This window comes from Lacerta agilis, chromosome 13 (genome assembly GCF_009819535.1).
Source record: "Lacerta agilis isolate rLacAgi1 chromosome 13, rLacAgi1.pri, whole genome shotgun sequence".
Taxonomy (NCBI): Eukaryota; Metazoa; Chordata; class Lepidosauria; order Squamata; family Lacertidae; genus Lacerta; species Lacerta agilis.
This window is the reverse complement of record NC_046324.1, coordinates 34,888,183-34,906,196: the sequence shown is the minus strand read 5'-3', so window position 1 is coordinate 34,906,196 and position 18,014 is coordinate 34,888,183. Positions and strand designations below refer to the sequence as shown.

The 18,014-nt window shown below is 43.0% G+C and overlaps 1 protein-coding gene across 2 annotated transcripts in view; it reads right to left on the bottom strand.

The window, feature by feature from the left end:
- The window catches only part of CAPN15 (calpain 15), a 59,297-nt gene that overhangs the window by 23,722 nt on the left and 17,561 nt on the right, over positions 1 to 18,014 (bottom strand). The window contains exon 1 of one of the 2 annotated variants that reach the window (XM_033168031.1): positions 6,927 to 7,132. The exons of the other annotated variant lie outside the window; for it this stretch is intronic. The gene's annotated coding sequence lies outside the window, so the exon portion shown is untranslated. Of the gene's footprint in view, positions 1 to 6,926; positions 7,133 to 18,014 lie in introns of those variants that run through there. 2 annotated transcript variants of the gene reach the window in all.

Below are 18,014 nucleotides of genomic sequence, written 5' to 3'. Positions count from 1 at the left end.
GAATGGCAAGGGGAAGGGGAAGTCCCGAGATGCACACTCCACTCTGCCTCGGTTATGCTAGGACACAGTCTCAGTTTGCTTTCCTCCATCAGGGCCTAAGCCAAAGTGTGGCTAAAACATCCAGCTAACATAAGAAGAAGAAGAAGAAGAAGAAGAAGAAGAAGAAGAAGAAGAAGAAGAAGAAGAAGAAGAAGAAGAAGAAGAGTTTGGATTTGATATCCCGCTTTTCACTACCCAAAGGAGTCTCAAAGCAGTTAACATTCTCCTTTCCCTTCCTCCCCCACAACAAACACTCTGTGAGGTGAGTGGGGCTGAGAGACTTCAAAGAAGTGTGACTAGCCCAAGGTCACCCAGCAGCTGCATGTGGAGGAGCGGAGACACGAACCTGGTTCCCCAGATTACGAGTCTACCGCTCTTAACCACTACACCACACTGGCTCTCAAGGACCACCAGGTGAGCCCACTGAATCAGCCTCCCCCAACTTGATCCATTGCTTTGGCTGGGTTCACATGGACAGCAGCAAAACAGGATCCCCCTGCTTCTCTAGAGTTATTTCTGCTTGATGTCAATCATAGCTGGCAGGGTACAGCAGGCATCAAATGCTCCTGTGATTCAAACCTAACATTTTACGTCAACCTTCCCCAATCTGGGGCCCTTCCACCAGTCTCAACCAGTAAGGCTGAGGAAGTCTTTTTTACACCATTACAAACGGAAATATTGGTGGCAGCTTGGGGTGTGTGTGTGTGTCCTCCAAGGGTCAGTGCTTTGGACATGGCCCAGGAGTTATGACCCAAACAAGCTGCCCTTCCTTAGTCTTGCAAAAGTCCAGATTCTAATTCTGGCTTGCATCCAAGATTAGTCATACTCAGAGTAAAGCCATTGAAATTAATGGGCATGCCTAACTTATGCCCCTGTCTTTCCTGTATTAAATTCATTAACAGTTAGCTAAAATATTAGAGTGAGAAGGCCATACAGAGTGCTAGTGGTAGCAATGCGGCTAAGGGACTGAGCTATAAATCAGGAAGTCCCTGGTTTGAATCCTGCCTATGTCATACGACTCACTGGCTGGCCTGAGGCAAGCCATTCTCAAGCATTCTCAAGCCTCTCCTTCCATCTGCAATGCAGGGAATAATAACACGGACCTACCTTACAGCAGCGGTTCTTAACCTTTTTGTGTCAAAGACCCCTTCAAGAATATGATTAAAGCTATGGAATTCTCCGCCCCCACCCCGTCCACAAAGCCAATTGTTAAAGTAACAGGAAGAAAATAGTATTTGTGAACTCTGGGGGGGGGGGAATCTTCTAAGTGAACATGGACCTAAAGTTAAGAACCCCTGCCACACATGATCGCTGGAATAATTACAACTAGATAGCACCCATGAAGCACCTCATACACTTAAACATAGTATGGAAACATTAAGCATTACAAAGCAATACAATAAAGTATGGTGCAGACCACATTTTCCTCCTGCTGCAGCTTCTGAAGTTTAAATTGTTGAAAGCCACCCTGAGTAAGGTATAGGCCTAGTAGGGCAGGACATATATTTTAAAACATTAAATAAATACTCCCCTCAAGCTCCCCATCAAAGGACAATACTAGAAATCACAGCCATGGAAAACATTTCTGGTCTATAAACAAGCCAACCTACAGGAACGTAACAGGGAAACAGGTATATTCACAGAACAAAAACAGCAACAATAAAATATGTTACCCTCTTTCTTCATACAAACAAAAAGGAAATGGATTTCAGATGAGGTGTCCAGTTTGAGTTTTTATTCCCTCCCTCTATCCCCCACCTCAGCGCAAGGCACTGCTAGACAACCCTCTCAAGAACCAAAAATTATAGTTTGCAGTTTGCAGCTACGTAGCAACCGCAGGTGCCTTTTAATCCAGATTACCCGACTTAAAAAAAAAAAAGTATTCTGTTATTCTGGATTCATCCTGCAACTGTCCTACCAAAGGAATAACAAAGGTGAGCATTCAAAGTTAACACCACTACTACTTTACATATTTCCCAAATCAGTGTGTTAGCTTGGTAGCAGACTTAAAAGCAAACTGGAATTTTCAATTTCCCAGTGAAGGGAAGAGCTGTCATGATCTCACTCTCATGTTACACCGCTGCTACTAGCAGTTTATGTGTAGCTCAAGTTGGCTGATGATAGAACTGGCCCCACAGATACAACAGAGGAAGCAACAGTCAAAACAAGCCGACTCAAGTTAGGTACAGCCAGCAACGTACAAACCCTTTATACTTCCAGACATTTGCTAAGATTCTCAGGAAGCCAAATTCCACAGGTCATGAAGATACTGAGCGCTGTCCCAGTTACTATGGCACAGGTCTTCCTCTTTGTACCAGAAGCATGTGGAAAAAGGGAGAGCATCTCTGAGTATGTGCAGAAAGCTCTCGCCTTACCCTTCACAATCAGCTCACATGCATCTGGGATTAAAGCAGGTCTTTCAGATGAGATCGGATGGTCCACTCCCTGCCTCCAGCAACTTGTTTTAGAAGTAAAACGTTGCCTTCCTGTGACCACCCTGTTATACTTCCTTGCACAGGAACTCAGAAAACCAAAGCCTAAAAATATTCAACACCAAAGGGCATCCAGAGGTTCAGCTGAGAACTTCTGAAGGTGGTACTATTTCTTGGAGGAAGGGTGGCTCTTCCAAACTTTGGTCTTTTGTTCTTTCTAGCGATTATTCTGTGAAATTGAAAGCCAACCTTAGAAGACAAGAAGGGTAAAGATTGTTCCCAAATTCAAACAACAGGCTAGGAAATGTACAGGAACAGAAAAAGGTAATGTAGTAGGGAAAAATGTCTGCAGAATGTCAATACGAGTCTTGCTTTCTGCAGTAATATATGTACCATAAGGGGACAGCAAATTAATTGCTGAGATGGTTCCTAGAAATTTAGTAGGTTGGTGTTAATTTGGCACTGTCGGATATGTCAGGAAACATGTCACCAGGCAGCAACCAAAACTAATCTGCATATTTCAGATGCATGTAATTAACGTAATTTGCATACTATCTTCAATGGCATGGCAGGCATCATAAACAATTGGTGGGCGTTACATTTATTCTATAACATTTATATTCAAGAAGGCTCATCTGCCACCAATGTGAAAAATATGAGTCAGTCATTGACAAATGGAGAGCTACTGTGAATTTCAGCTTATTTGTAATTGTTTCCTTCTGTTGTCACCATATTTTAAAAACTTGTTTCCGCAAGCATGAGAGCTAGAGACTTGTGTTTTAATCTGACTGTAAGCCAGAAAAGAAATGATTCCAAGCAGGGCATCTTACAGAGATTGTTACTCACCCTAGTCTATTTGAATTAGGGTACACAGTTTATTTGGTTTTTATCTCCAATAATAACTATCTTGCTATCTAAGAGGTAATCAAAGCAGCTAACATGAATTTATAAAAACACAAATAAAGACAAGTAAAATAAAAAAGAAAACTGGGTTGTTGCAAGGATCATATGGGGGCAGATCATGTCTAGGAAAGATGTGATAGAAATGAAAGGAAATAATAAATTGTTTAAAAATCTGAAGACAATTCAGCACATAAAAATAAAAAGTTTGAAATGACTATAAAAAGGCTTTCATGTCCTGCTGAAAGTGCAAGTGAACCTCCCTCAGGGGGACATTCCATAGCTTTGGTGCCACAACGGAGAAGACCCTGTCCATCATGCACACCAGCCACACCTCTGAAAGCAGAGGGAGACAGAGTAGGCTCTTCAATGATTGTTTGATTATTCAGGTAGGTTCTGATAGAAGAAGCTACTTTTCGAGATATCCTGGACCCAGAGCATTTAAGGATTTACAGATCAAAACCAGAATTTTAAACTGAGCCCAGAAACAAACTGGAAGCCAATTCCACTGTTCGCTGCAGATGTGGGGGTTTCAAAACTCTCATAGTTCTCCCATTCATTTCCGTGCAAGGGCCAATTGTAGCCATAGAGCTCTTCTTTCCAATGATGTGCATGGGAGCTCTGTGTAAGCACAAAATCCCAGTGTAATCAGATGTGGGTGGGGTGAAAACACTGCTCCAACATGTAGGGGACGGGGAGTGAGGAATGAAATACATAGCTGGGGCAAAAAAAGCTGAGAATTTCTACAAAAGCATAAGTCCTTCAAAATTAAATACATTCTGATAGATTCTGCTCATTTGCTTCATGCTGATTTCCAGCAATTTTTGAAATTATTATAATATTAGTATTGTATTGCATGTACTATTAATGATTTTCTAAATTATTATATTAATTATATTGTTAATTTTCTAATTTTAAAAATAAAACACATAAAGGGATTATTCTAGATGGTGCCACGGTCACATGTACCAACAAGCCACCTGGACCGGGGGGAGGGGGGCTCTTCAAAATTTGTGTCTTGCAGAGCTGGCTCAGACAATTTGGTGATAAAGCAAAAGCACATACAAAATCTGGCAAGCTGGTGACAAAGCCTGAGAACTGGAAGAAGCAAGAGAATTGTCTTAAAATGCAGTGATAACATGCTGCCAGGAGGATGAAGGTCATTTTAGGATTGCAAGAGAGGCAAGACAGAGTTATTGGGTTGATTAAAATGTGTGTGTGTGTTTGTTTGTGTGTGTGTGTCTTCCACCAAGCCCCCACTTCCACCCACACAATTTATTCAGGGAAAGGTGGGGGGGAGAACATTTGTGTTTGCTTTCTCAAAAAGAAGATTTGAAAATTCCCCAAGTGCTTGAATCAGTAGGAATTCAAGAAGAGAGAAAGAAAAGAGAAATATTCCTCTAGAATATATCCCTGTCTGATCTCTGGCTCACAATATTAGTAACAACTTCTGAGTGCTGAGGGCAGGTGAGGGCAAGGACATGAATACAAACAGAAGGATGCACTAAAATGACAGAGTGCACCACTCTTACTAAAAAGAAAAAGCTGTCACAGAAGCTGCCCTAGAGAATGGGAGGGCCTAATATATTTTGAGTGTGTGGTCGGGGAAGTGTACTTATAGTTGCTGAGGTATTTCTGGGCAGCTCGCCAATTTGTTTAGAATGCTAGCATTCACATTTTTCCCTTGAGCTTCAACGTTTTTTATTAAATGAAATGAACAAACCAAATTATACTGACAAAATAATTACAAGTGTCAGACATATAAAATATAATACACATGGATCACCACTGTCGTATTTATGGATCCTCAAATAAAGACCAATCCCCAGTAAAAATCCTCCTTGTTCCCGGAGGAATGAGCAACAGACAACAGAAACAACTTAGGAACTAAGAGCTCACGTACCTCAGAAGTACAGAATTGACTTTGAAAATTTAGAATAGGGAAGAAAAAACCGGGGGGGGGCAGCACATATTTATTCATTTACTTTATGATCACATGGACTGTGACTTAATGGGCTGGATCCAAAGGTGCCCTTGTATGCGCAGAATTGCTTTACACCTTGTGCTAGAGAGCACTGTGAGAGACAAACGAAACTTAAATTCCAAAATGATTCTTCTGCTTGTGCAACCCTTCTTTCAGGAATCTCTCAAAGACTTTTTTATGCCAAGAGGCCCATGCAGTTGTTTAAAATTTTCTTGAATAATTTTAATGATTGGTCTATATTGCTTTTAAGGGTTTTTTATATTCCTGTATGCCACCCTGATTCTTTTATAAGAGGGCATATATAAATATTATGTGCTTAAAATAAAAACTCAGCCTCTTACAGGGCTGTAGGAAGAGTAGGCTACTAGTGACTACTTCCCTTTGGCCATAGTTCTTCAGATCCAATGTTTTCAAAGGGCCAGTTCCTCTTTTTAACTTTTGTGGACAATATTAAAGAACAGTGATGAATGGGGGTTTTTCCTCACAAAAGAATTTCAGCTGTCTTTTTCATATCTATTTGGGAACATGCTCACTTCAGGTGAAGATGTAGGGAGTATTAAAAACATTGGGTTGGTATGAGGGTAGAGACATTTAGGCATAAAGGTGTGAGATGCATTCATCTCCCACACAAAGTCACCTGGGCTGATTTACAGATCGCTGCTTCCCAGATCAGATCTTCTCTCTCAACAACAACAAAATCCTCCAGAGTTCAAAACACATAAAGCCCTTAAACCTCATTGTCTCGCTTTGCTCTAGTGCAAAAAAAATCAATTGTTCTTGTTAACAAAGTATAAAGCAGGAATTCTCTGACAGACAACACATCCCAGGCAAATCCTCTTGGCTTGGCATAGGCTTCAAATGGAAATGTCGGCCTTGCTTTGCCTTCAACAAACAACTAAGTCCTGCCGAATTTGTATTCCTCAGGCTTCTCCCCACTTCACAACTGTAATTGGGATCCATATTACCTGGCTATATTTTGAGTCCTTGACCAAGGCTGTTGCCTGTCCTACAACCCTGCTGTTAGTTCTTTTGTCTGGACTGCCTTTTTGCTTTCCATGTAATCAATCAACCACAATTTAACTCGCCAGTGGCAAGTGCTTCTTCCCTTTGGCAAGAAGCACTCTTACCCAAATTAGCAAACAAACTTACTGGTAGTTGGTCTCTAAGGTGCTACTGGAAGGAATTTTTTATTTTATTTTGTTTTGACTGTGGCAGACCAACACGGCTACCTACCTGTAGCAAACTATTGTTAGTATTATGAGGTGGGTTTCTGACTGTAGTTTGGTGCTATACAATTTGCTGATTCAGACATTGCAGCAAACTATAGTTTATGCTAATGGGGAGGAACACAAAAGTGCACTGAAGAGCACAAAAGGATTGCTAGTAGCTTAGGGGACAAAGCTTCTTCATCCTCACCCATGGCTACTAGGAGCAGAATTATGTAAATTAATATATGCCAATTCCTTGACCTACATAATTCACAGATTGCACAATCCAGTTTCTCCTGGTGCAGACTTTTGATATTTGTTGCTAAACCCATTTTGCCTTCTCTCCCGCTGTGCCCACATTACCTCTCAGCTCGCTAGCTCTGGTCAGCCTGTGATTGATCACTAAGCTCTGCACAGCCCCTTGACCATAGCCCTTCATGGTGTGTCTGTTAGGCAGAAGTTACAGGGCTCAGCAGCTGAGTTTCTTTTGTGGACTTGTCATTTTGCACAGTTGCTCAGCTAGGCTACCAGGAGGAGACTACATTGTGATGTCACCAGTCTCCCTGCACTGCATTTAAGCCAACACAGGCTACCTGCTCTTCTTCCTAGATTTCAGTTTAACTTGGGAGGACACGAAGTTGAACTACCTTCAGGGATCCGATCTCACACCTGGAGGCACCAAATCTCATGAAAGAGGTAAAAAGTGAAATCTCTCAAAACTAAAGCTCTCTCCTTGTCCTCCTGTGTCATACCAGGGTTGCCAAGTCTCAAGAGGTTTAGTCTTCCGTAGGGTCACAGGAGCAGAAGGGACAGCAAGCCAGGCAAGAACTTTAGCAACTCCATCAGAGTGGCTGGCTGATGAGGCTACTTAGGGGGAAGTGTATGGAAACATGGATCAGGGCCTGATTGAGAGCCAGGAAGGGGTGGAGCCTTCACTTCTACGTAAGTTCCCAGACTAAGCTGTTGTGGTCTATATGAGGGAAGAGGGTGAATGTCAACACACCACACACTTTCAATCCTCCATACCATGCTTTGGAGAATTTCTAACGTGCTGCCTGAACTGAGTAAACAAGTTCAGGAGACTCACATCTCTGACATGCATTTATATGCTTCTTCCAAAGTCCTTTTTCTCTTTGGCATCATCCCAAATCCTGTCACTGAATTATTGTGCAGGAGAAGAACGTAGGAGATCCCTTAGCCCCAAGCTGTGGTTTAATCTCTCACTCTCCCACATCCAGAAACATTTCCCATCAATTATCCAATATCAAAGAACAGATAACAAGCAGAAAAGGGAGCCCAATATAGGCCATGCCTGTAAGACAAGAAAAACACTTGGCAAGACAGATCAAGGAGCAAAAGCCACATGCTACAGTGAAGGGTGAAATATGGCCAAGATACACCTGCTTATCTGGCCAGAGTGGAGAGGAAATGTGGCAAAGTTCAACAGAAGAATTTATAGAATCATTGAGTAGAAAAAAACAAATTCAATACTGCAACTCCAGCAAAGAAAAATTCTTTCAAATGAGCTCAAAGAAGGAATAAAATCACAAGGGTGCCCTTTACATCCTGAACCCTTGCTTAAGTGCCTTCCTGACTTTTATGACAGTAGAGGCTGAGTTATGGAGTGATCACTGGCACAGGGGGGAAACATGTTTATGTTCAAAATTGCCCCTCTAAATGGCAACTGTTTGTGAATGAGATGGAACATGAAGATGGTATCAAGAACAGTGTTCCAAATGGTGGTATCAGCCTTTTGCCAAGGATGCAATATCTTTTTACTGGTAAATTAAAAGCTATATTTTTCATGCAATTTTCAGTTGACAACCAACATTTAGATTGTTCTTTCACAGCTTTCCGCGGCTAGTTTTTTAAAGCCTAATGCTGCAGCAAGAGCCCACCAGCTTGGTCTCTCAAGCATAGAATCATAGCATTGGAAAGAACCCTGGTGATCATCTAGTCCAACCCCTGCAATGTAGGAATATGCAGCTGACCCATGTGGGGATCAAACCTGCAACCCTGGCTTTATCAGCGTGATGCTCTAACCAACTGCGTTATCTTTTTTACAGAGCCCCCAACTCTCCTGCTTGCAACTGCACTCGATCAGGGGAAGGATCTGGGCTCCCTCAGCTGGGGAGCAGGAGGCTTTGCTAGGTATCCTGACAGTCTGACTTGGTATAAGACAGCTTCCTATGTATCAACATCCTCATATTGCAGATGGGAGTGTGCAAGACAATAGTAGCTTGCCTAAGGCCTCCTAGTGAGTCTGTGATCACTAAGCTCTGCACAACCCCCTGACCATTTGGAGGGGGTGATGACAGAGGCTAGATCTGAATAATGGCCTTCCAGGTTCACTGCTCATACCCGCATCCACCATGCTCGAGGAGTTCTTGGCAATAAACTGAATGAATAAATAAAAATATAAAGAAATCTGCAATGGTGCATGGTCTGCTATGCATGCGCAGTGAAGCTTCTGCTTCTCCGCAAGCCTCACTGGCATCTGGCAGGGTCCAAAGTGGTCTTCAGCACATGCGCAATACACAGCTGTGATCTTTGCTGGGAGACTGCCCAGCATCATGCTGTCAGCAGCCTGCTGGGCCAACCTAACCAGAACATCTGCTGTTGTTTTTACCATCAAAATTAGTGGGCTGCCTACTGGTATCTGTTCATCTTTAGATCAAGTTTAGGAGGGAACTAATCCCGGTCCAAAAGCACAGGAAGCAAACAGTTTATAAGCAGGGACCAAAAACCAAGGATTTGTCACCCACCGCATTCACGTAACATGACAAGGTTTCTGGATCACAGCACCCCAGCACTTTAGTGATGACAGAAAATCAGTGTGCTATGCTGAAAAGAGTGGGCAAGTGGTAGCCTATGCCATTAACAAACACTGTCATTTTAGAGATCTCAGAATGAAAGGTGAGTTCTGAAGAGGAGCTTGATTACTGCTGCCCCGGTTCAAAGTAAAAAGTGGCAAAAGACCAAACAACTGAGCAGATTTACAAAATACTTCACAAACTGCCTACTTTTAAGCAAAGACAAAGCGATTCAGAGCCAAGGATGACAGCTTCGCAGACTTGCCATTGAAGTCCTTGCAGCATTTCAGCATGTGCCCACCTCGGCTGATTTGGTGCCAAATTGCTGCACAAAGTGAGTCACCCTGGCTGCAGCCCAGGGCGGGGGGCGGAGAATGAGATGGGGAGAAGCACTGCTGAAAATGCAATTCCAAGTTACGGATGCATCCTGCATCAGTGGGAAAAGCCATTGCTCAGAAGTAAACCTCATGCTTTGCAGTCAGAAGGTCCCTGGTTAAATCCCTAGCATCTTCAATGAAAATGATCTTGGGTATTTGGGCTGGGAAAGGCCTAAGATCTGGTGGAGAGCTGCCAGCCAGAAGAGTCTCATAAGTTTCATAGTAACAAGGTCCCAAGTTCAGCTCAGCTCTCATTTTAGGAGGAAATTTTGCTTCTGTTCTCAGTTCCCACACTACAGCTATATGGAGAGCTTCAGCCTCTGCTGGCCCTAAAGTTGACAAATCTACACATTCCTGGCAGCTCCTGACACCAGCAGAAGCAGAATAAAATAGCAAAACTGCCAAATGATGCCAAATAAGAAATTGTGCTTATTTGGTAAATTAGCATAATATCAAAGTAAAAGAATTTAAATTTTATGGGTGCATAAGGTGAGCAAGGCATAGAAAAAGATGGGATGGGGAAGAATTCACACATAGTGCACACATAGAACATGAAGAAAGCAAACCTAGGGGATTCCCTAGCATTAACCTCATTCCTTGCTTCAATGAAAATCAAAATACTGTCCATAATTTAAGAGCATTTTTTGTTGAAAATCTGCTCAATTCTAGAGACAGAAATTCACAGCCCCTGTCTGCCTTTGAGGCACATTAAAAAAAAGAAAGTCACATACAGTAACTGAGGAAATAGAACAGCATCAGATGATCTTCAATAACAGAATCCTGCTGGGCGCAGCTACCCTACAGGCCATCACAAAGCTTTATCACACCCAAGGCAGAGGAAATGCTAATTAACTTCTCACTTTTTACTTGATTCCATATGGGCTTAACTTTAAAAGGAGGGCCACCCACCTGCTTCCATTTGCCGATTTTCTATCTCTGTCTGGCACACCAGCTCTAGACAAGTATAAGCTCTCACAAGCTCACCGGTTCAGAACACGCAAGGTTTTTAAACAGTGGTTTAAGAACCTGGTTTGTTCCAGCCTGGTAACCAGTTTCCTTGTTCATGCCATGGGAAACTGTGGTCAATTAATCCAGGAAGTGTTGAACTGCATTGCTCTGAGAAGGGAGGGGGAAGGGGCAGTGTGAGGACAAGGCATGTGGGCACAAGGCGCGTCCCTATTTTGTCTAAGCTGAGAAATGTATGCCCAAACCAGTTTGGAGAAGGTCCTCCACTTCTGGGCAGAGGAGAAGAATAGGCTCTTAACAATACAGCAGATCATGAAGTACTCCTTAGATCAGAGTTGCTTGTTACTCTAGGCAAGAGGCAGTCTCTACAGCTTCATTTGTACTGAGAGACTCCTTTTGCCTCTGCCTTGCTCTTTCCTGTACTGGGCAGGAGGCAGGCTGACAGCTACCAGTATTTGAATGGTACACAGACACCCCCCACTAGAGCGTGTGTGTCACCAGGCATAGATAAAAAGCCTTATTACGTAGGACTTGAGCTGCTTAGGTTTTAATAGAAACAACAGGGCGATACCATTATAAGAACCAATGAAACGGTTGCAATGAACTTCACAAACTTTCATATTCTTTAAAACTATTCAGTTGGGCTGGATAGTAAGCAAAAAAGGTTAAAACCTCAAGCATTGCCTAACCTAGCTAATGCAATACCTCCATCATTCCATTTAAAGATTATTACAAACTACCTTTTCAGATAGCCCACAAGATATTTTAATAATAATAATAATAATAATTTTATTTATACCCCGCCCTTCCCAGCCAGAGAACCGGGCTCAGGGCGGCTAACATCAATTAAAATCACAACAAAAAACATAAAAACGATCAATTTAAAATAACAGATTAAAATACAAATTTAAAATTCAATTAAAACTGCAGGTCTCAATTTCAAAATAACCCACCAATAAAAGATGAAGCATAAATATTAAACAGAAACCAACCCAAAGGCCAGGTGGAACAGCTCCGTCTTGCAGGCCCTGCGGAAAGATGCCAAATCCCGCAGGGCCCTGGTCTCCCGTGATAGGCTGTTCCACCAAGTCGGGGCCAATATTGAGAAGGCCCTGGCCCTAGTTGAGGCCAACCTAACGTCTTTGTTGCTCGGGACCTCCAAAAGATTATCACTTGAGGACCTTAAGATATTTTACTTTCTCCCCCATGCTTTTTGTTTCCAGCATAACATCCAGCCTGATGAATTCTGTGGAACCTGAAAGTTTTCTCACTTTTGCTCAATGCAGATATTAATCTAGAGTCACTTTTGGGTTTTATTTTTTTTAAATGGGACAGGAGGGCTACTTGCAAAATGTTATTTTATAGCTCAGTTTTCATTATGGCTACCTGCAAGGGTTATTTTATCGGTAGTAGAAACACAGTCCCCAAAAATACAAATCATTGCAAACCTTTAAAATTGCCATCAACTGAATGTATCTCAAAACTTTTTGAGTGCATTATTCGCACTGCCTAGGGAGGCTCTGGCATTGCATTTCTTTGATGCAGCACAGCAAATCTCTTCTTGAAACAGAAGAGAGATTCAAGAGTGATTTTGTGATATGGCACCCGTCTGCTGTTCAAAGAAAGTGAAAGTTCAGATTCCACAATAGCTGCTTAGATAGCATCCTGGCTTCTTCTCTTTGCTACAGTAAACAAAAATGTCCCATCTAATACCACAGTACACAATAAGATTTTGTCCCTTATTATATCCTACACCATTTGTCAGAGGACACCACCAAAACCAGAGCACCATCAGTCTTCCAAGGACAAGCATGAATTGTGTGCCAGGGGAGAGAATAACTGAAACAGCTGTCTGGTTTTCTAGACTCTGGAAAAGCTCAGAGGGGAGTTGACTGTTTGGAGTGTTCTCCATTAACCTCACAGTCAGGGACGTCTTAGCCATTGAGGCTACCGGCGCAAGGGCCTGAGGAGGGCGCCTGTGCCCTCCAGCCCCGCCGGCTCTCGCCCACCTTTTCTCGGGCTGTGGACACAGGGAGGCCGTCGACGAGCCTCCCGTCGGTGCTGCAGCCAGGGCTCCCTGGACAGCAGCGCCGTGCCGCCGCTTCGGCCAAGCAAGTGGAGGCGGAGCACAGCTGGCAGCGTCCCCACCCGCCCCTCTGCGCCGTCCAGCTGCCTGCCACGCCTGGCCCTGCCCAGCAGAGCGCGAGTTCAGCATCCCCGCCTGCCGCGCCCTCCAGCTGCCCGCTGCAACTGGCCCTGCCCAGCAGAGCGTGAGGGGCACTGGAGGGATCTTCGCGCCAGGGCACCGGATTTACTTAAGACGGCCCTGCTCACAGTCTCCCCTTCGCCCTCTCCTCCCTTTCCCCCTCCTGCTCCTGAAAGTATCTTAGGGCAAATGCAAGCACATACAAAATTAGCTGCTTCAACAGCAGGAGTGCAGAGTGCAGCCTGTTGCCATGCTTAAAACCAGCTGAAAGCCTCTGCCTTGCCTGTGGGAGGGAGGTGGGATGAAGGGACATGCAGCTGTTACAGACACTGCAGAAATGAAAGATCATTCCTCCACCCACCAGGCAGTGGGAAAGTTATTCTCTACAGCAAATGGCTAAATCTGACAGCAATTGCATCGCTCTCTAGGGGGAAAAAATTGCTAAGGCTAGTTTAGCGCTAGCTGTAACAGGCAACTTGCAAAGGAGTGGGCCACTATTTCTCGGCAGGCAAGAAGGAAACCAAACCTATTTTAATGATCTCTCCTTTCAGTTACTTCACAGAGCTATTTAGTAAATGTCTGCGCTCCAAAGGGACAATTTGGAAGAACAAGCCACAGTTGGCACTGGGATTTGAGACAAGAGAGAAAGCCAAATGAGATTGTTCCTAGGAAGCATTTACTGCCCAAGGATCAACACGTAGGAAACCGGATTTTGCCATTCAGAGGTTTCAGGCCCACAGTGTATAACTATATGGGGATTTTAAAACGGTCAAACCCATTTTTCCAGCACACTGGGTCCTCACCTAACTTCATATTTAGGTTCAGGGAAGTTTTTAAACTGTGATATTTTAAATGTATTTTAATGTTTGGTGGAAGCCGCCCAGAGTGGCTGGGGAGACCCAGCCAGATGGGTGGGGTACAAATAATAAATTATTATTCTTATTCTTATTCTTATTATCATCATCATCATCATCATCATCATATAAGGCAGGCAGTTTTGAGCAGAAAGCAAGTCCTTATGGGAGATCCACGTAGAATGTGTAGCCTTCAAAGAGGTGAACAGGGAACAACGTGCAATGCAAAATGTAGTATTCTCTCTCCAGTTATTGCATTATATACTTACATTGAACATGAGATAGCATGTGAATAATCCTGAATATAAAGGCAAGGAAGAGGGCTCATATATTCCTTATCTAACTGAGCTTTGATACTTTTTTAATTAAAAAAAAAAGTACATTGCATGTTTGTCAATCCAGTCCTGAAAAGGTTACCGGTAAATTGTATGATCACTTTGGTCCTAAGATTGTCAAAAGCTCATATTTAAGATCCCAGACTCACATGCATAAAGACATTAGGCCAAGATAAGAAACCTGTGGCCTTTCAAATAACAACTCCCATCATCTGCGACCACTGGCCATGCTGGCTGGGGCTAATGGCAGCTGTAGTCCACAATATCTGGGAGACTACAGACTCCCCATTCCTGCCCTGGATTCATATTTCAGATGCCGTCAGATTCATATTTTAGACCTCAGACTCAGATTATATTCATGAGCCTTGGAACTAAAAAGCTGTGAAAGCTAAACAAGAACAAAGTATGGCTTGATGTGCCTTGACCTTGCACACTGAGAAGCTTCAGTGCAACAACAAAGGTTGTTTGGGTTAAGGACTCTGGCACCTGCTGATAAGACAACTGAAGTACAGGACTTGGATACTAATGAGAAGGATGGCCTTGACAAAGAGTCCCATGAATGGCACCTGCATTAATAATAGGGGAGAGAAGGTCCTAATTTGACAGTGCCACATCTGAAGAACCAACAAAAATGCTACGAGCCTGATGCAACTCACCTTGTGTTCTAAGAACGACAAGAAGGTGGCACAGGTGACCATAAGTCCAAAAAAGATGTACCCATAAAGAACCTACCAACTAAATAACGGAACCAAATGCTGGACATGTCAGAGTAGCCTCAAAGGAACAAGGTTAAACATCCCCAAAACAAAACATGAAAGTAAACAGGGCATATGGAAATCTCACCACTGTTTAGTGAATGGTTGGTCTCACCCACCAGAGTATTATGTTTAGAGAACTCCAATTCAATTAACCCTTTGAGTGTTGTAAGGGTTTAAGTGTTAAGTTCAGGCTTTTAGTTTCTGATACCAAGCACTTTTTCTTAAAGGACATATTACTACGCTTGTTTACCTCATATACATATTTTATAATTTAACTGCCAGATTTAACTTCCAAGAGAAGCTTCACAATGCTTTAACCGAGGTTTAAAAAACAACAACAACATGCAATGTGCAGAGAAGAGTCAAGTGGATTTAGCATGTTGAGTCTTCGGCATTTAGAATCAAGAGGCATACAGAAAGGTGCTGAGGGGAAGCCAGGTCATTTAACCACCACTACTGGTATGTCAGCAGCACAACTAGTCACTTTGCTCACTGCTTCTGTAGTGCAAGCTTTTTTAACGGCATGTCTTTTGTTTTAGCTCAAGCTTCTTTTACGTACATTTCATCTCACTGCTACCAAATCAAAGAAGTAATGCAAAGCAACTAATACCATACTAGTTGCAGATCTCTACCATTTGTTATTAAAAGTATGAGTTCCTGTAGCCACCATGCAAACTATTGCCTTTGCTATGCCTTTTAAAATGTGATTTGTTAGACTGAGTCTGGCATGCTGTTTTTGTCCCACTTTGGACCTGGTTTTGCTACCCTCTGGGGCATTTCAGACCTAAATGAAGTCGAGATTCTGTAAATTATAATTGGGGTGATTTCCGCACCTTGACTCAAGACAAGACAATTTATGTGCTGCTGGCTAATATGAATGTGAACCAGGCTTCTAACACTGCCCACTGTAAATACACACACACACACACTCACACACACACACACACTTGCATCTAAATATTTTTGGAAAATTCTGAAAAACGGCTGAAGGCCAATTGTAAGAGCATTTTAATTTCTCGTGCTAATTTTAGATACTCATCCCAACAGAAAGTATTCAACCGAACAGTTTCTATTTCTCCAAAGTGTTTTCTTTCTTTTTTTAATTAAGCTATGCAATACATATTGGTAAAGAACACCTCTTCCCTATCCCCTTGCCAAGCTTCTTGTGGTTCTTTTCTCTCTGCCTTTGTACAGTATGACACAATGCTCAGAGGCAGCAGCAATGGGAAAGGGTAATATCTCCTGGGTCCAGCAGCATCTCATTGGCTTTTCTTGATGAGGTAAGAGGACAATGTTGGCCAAAACAGATTTCATTGGCTGTGCAATGAAAATTGCACATTTTGAATGAATGACTGAGCTTCTCCAGGACAAACTTTTCTGATACCAGGGGGGAGTCTCTTGGGAAAAAGTCATGGCTCAGTGGTACATCATCTGCCATATCCGCAGAAGGTCCGAATTTCAATCTTCCGCATCTCCAGGCAGGGCTGAGAGAAACCCCTGGGTCAGAAACTCTGGAGAGCTGCTGCCATTTTGTGTAGACAACACTGAGCTAGATGGACCAATGCTCTGACTCAGTATATGGTAGCTTCCTAGGTTTATATCCTGTGTTCCTAGCACGAACACAGAGGCACCAGAGACCTTCACACACTTCAGAACGGCTCCAGGTGGAAGAGCAGAAGTTTGAAATCCTTAATTCACAAAGAATGCTTTAAATTTGCTCCCCCACTGCCCCCCCCAAACTCCTTTGATAGCTCATTTTTCCACAGGCAGTGAAGTTTCCTAGCCTCCTAAGCAGCCTCTCTAACTCTTATTTATTTATTTTTTAAGCAACCCTGACATATGGTTTATTAGTGCAATTAAGGGAAGAGAGTTCTCAAAGAGCAGAACACTGAACTGCTTCAGTGCCTCCATGTGTTCAATGGGCTAGAATCAACCTCCAAGCATATTTTAGCACTGCGGACAGTGGCTTTGAGCCAAGGGGCTTTGATTTGCAAATGTCCCACTGGAAGTTTTGGATATATTCCAACCCTCCCTATGAAAACTCAAGCCACAATAAGCTAGCCACCTTCTTGCAGCACCCAAGTTTGAAAGCAATAGTAGCCCAATACTTTTATGCCAACCAAATAAAGCAGAAAGCATGCTGTAACTTCTCCCAAGCCCTTCCCCTGCACAGAATCAGACCATTGATCCATTTAGCTCAGTACTGTCCACACTGACTGACAAGCTGTTTGGGACCATGGTCTTTCCTAGACATAGAAACAGTTAAGAGTGGCAGCTTGAAAGCTCATTGGAGCTTCTATACAGGCACAAAGTGGAGCCATTCCAAATCTCAGCATCTGTGTAGTGAAAATCCAACCTGTTTTGCAGCAAAAGCTAGTGTGGAAAACCAGTTCAATTTAAGACAGAAAGTACAAATAAGGACTTGAATGATGTGTCACTCTAGGTTTTCCAGTTTCAGACCAAATGCGATTACACTTCAAGAACTCCTATATTTCTGATTAATAAGGCAAAAAGAAGCTAATTATCTTTGCTCTGCCCCACTTCAACACCTAGGGGCAATTAGTCACTAAGGGAGGGATAGGATAGCCTGAGATAAACAGCAGATGGAGAAAAGCAATCAATGGCTCTATAGTCCCCCTTGCTTGCATGTGGGATAACACAGAATCCTCAGCTTTCAGAGCCTGGCTTACATGTGGCTATTTTCCACATGATGAGTATAACATATAAACCAGGCTCAAATGTGCATATGAAGAAGGCTTCTGGGAAAAGAGTCTAGAATTCTGGGTGAAATGGAGCTAGTTCAGGTAAGATCTTTCCCAAGTTGAAGCACCCACAAAACAGGCAGCCGGTACAGATGTCTGGTTCCCTGAAGAATCTAGTTATCCACTTGCCAAACCTAGAGGGGTAAACCCTGGCTTGTAAAGGATGAAGGGTTTTTTTTTGCCAGCGACTGGCTGCCTAGATTGTTATTCAGCTGGGGTCTACACTGCAATCTGTAGCGCTAGTAAATAAAGTCAAGAGGAAGAGCAGAGGGGGAAATGGGTCAGCAGAGCTGTCTGCTTGGATCACTCACACCTCCGCTACATACATCTCAAGAGTACAGCCAACCGCTGCACTTCAGCCTCCAAATCTCAGCATGCAC